The sequence below is a fragment of the Oryx dammah genome, unplaced genomic scaffold (genome assembly GCF_014754425.2).
Source record: "Oryx dammah isolate SB20612 unplaced genomic scaffold, SCBI_Odam_1.1 HiC_scaffold_3899, whole genome shotgun sequence".
Taxonomy (NCBI): Eukaryota; Metazoa; Chordata; class Mammalia; order Artiodactyla; family Bovidae; genus Oryx; species Oryx dammah.
The window spans coordinates 362-2,645 of NW_024073882.1; the positions used below are offsets into that span (position 1 = coordinate 362).

Here is a 2,284-nt window from a genome sequence, read left to right on the forward strand (position 1 = left end):
TTTTAATAAATTACCAATTTTGAAACATTCGTCATGTTGTAATTGTGTCCTAGGGAACAGAGTTTGGGAACTGCTGTATCTTTGTTAAATGCTCTAATAATCTTTAGATATTCCACTTCGTGGAAAAAATCCAGCATATAATTTGGCAAATCTAGTTGGTTATTTCCTTTTTTCTTTTCTGTTATGTTTATATGATTTCAAGCTTATAGAAAAGTTGCAAGACCAGTATCAGAAACTTGGGTGTATACCCTCTACCCAGATTCTCTAATTGTTTATATTTTGCCCCATTTGCTTTATTAGTTTCTTTTTCTGTAAGTAATGCATGCATATTATTTTTTTCTGAGCCATTTGGAGACATTTTTACTATATGTATTTTCTGATAAGAACAGATACTGCACTTGATCTTAGCTAAAAGGCTGAGAAGCAATTGCTATACATATTTCCTAACAAGAATATTGTCTTACACAACTGTCATACTTTTATCAAAATCTGGAAATTTTTTGATACAAAGCTCTTAGCTGACATTCCATAGACAAATTTGGTCAGTTGTCCCATGAAAGTCCTTTGCAGTGATTTTTTTCCCCCCTCTGTTCAAGGCTCTAACTCAAGGTTACATATTGCATGTATTTGTCCTATCTTGTTAGTTTCCATTAATTGTGGAGTAGCTTCTCAGTGCTTCTCTATCTTTCTTGACATGTATTTTGGAAGGAGACAGGCCAGTTATCTTGTAGAATGTTTTTCTTGAATAGATTCAAGTTAGGCGCTTTTGGCAGGAACACCACAAACGTTCTTTCGACCTCGTTTGGCTTTACAGAGGACGATCAGTTCTTCACCTCTGCACCAGCTGGGGTGTCCCACGGTCCAGCTCAGTCCTGACACTAGTTGCCTGGAGTGAGTGCAGACCCCGAGGTTAGGGACCCTGTTTTACAGTGTTGTCCCCACTTAAGATGCCAGCCGTAAGAAGGGGCCCCAGGCTAGCCACATGTGTTTCGGGCTGACTACAAATGCAAGGGTTCCCCCACTCAGGTTCAGTGATTTGCCGGAATGACTCAGAACTCAGGAAAGTGCCATATTTAAGATTATAGCTGTATGTTTATAAAGGATAGCATTCAGAAATAGCCTACTAGAAGAGATACAAAGGGCAAGGAGTGAGAGGCGGGGGACACAAAACTTCCTTGTCCACCCTCTGTGGCAACACCATCCCAGCACATAGTAGATCACCTTTACCCAAAAGTTCCCTCAATCTGATTTTCTTTTCAGTATGTAGGGATGGGTCATTAAATTATTGGCCATTGTTGACTGGACTCAATCTCCAGGCCCCTCTTCCTTATCCAGTGGCGGGGCTGAATGTTCTGACCCTCTAATCACCCAGTTGGTTTTCCTGGCAGCCAGCCCCAGTCCTGAAGCTGTTTGAGGCCTTCTCCCCCATGAGACTGCATTAGCGTGAGCTCAGGTATGCTTGGCAGGGGCTTATTACGAATATAAGAAGACTATCAGTCAGGTAATTCCAAGGGTTTGAAGAGATCTAATGACAGACCAAACATGTTTTTTTTAATTATACCACAGACCTTCTTAGCATGTGTTACCAGGTAGCACACGATGTTACTTGACCACATTTTTGATGATGTTAAACTTGGTAAGTGGGTTAAAGTGGTGTCCACTGTTTCACTACAAAGATACACTTTTCCCATCGTAATTAATATCTTAAGGGAAGTTATTTTGATATTGTGTAAATACTCTTTTCCTTATCAGTGCACTTACCACTTTGGGCATCTACTAATTTTCCAACTTTATATCAATAATACCATCTATATGTATTAGTTAACATTCAGATGTAAAGAAGAACTTTGCCTTCTTTATTCATTCATTATTTTTATCATTATGGATCCATGGATTTTTATTTTTTTAATGAGTTATGCTGTGTTACTATCTTATTCATATTCTCAGATTATATCCAATTTATTGGCTCCTATGTCCTTTTGGCTCAGTCTATCAAATCCTGAAAGATGATGCTGTGAAAGTGCTGCACTCAATATGCCAGCAAATTTGGAAAACTCAGCAGTGGCCACAGGACTGGAAAAGGTCAGTTTTCATTCCAATCCCAAAGAAAAGCAGTGCCAAAGAATGTTCAAACTTTTGCACGATTGCATTCATCTCTCACATGCTAGCAAAGTAATGCTCAAAGTTCTCCAGGCTAGGCTTGAACAATACATGAATCGTGAACTTCCAGATGTTCAAGCTGGATTTAGAAAAGACAGAGGAACCAGAGATCAAATTGCCAACA

At 39.2% G+C, this 2,284-nt stretch overlaps 1 pseudogene; it reads right to left on the reverse strand.

Annotated features, from left to right (window-relative positions):
- Positions 1 to 295: 295 nt before the first annotated feature.
- LOC120859876 lies at positions 296 to 428 on the reverse strand (annotated as a pseudogene).
- Positions 429 to 2,284: the final 1,856 nt, after the last annotated feature.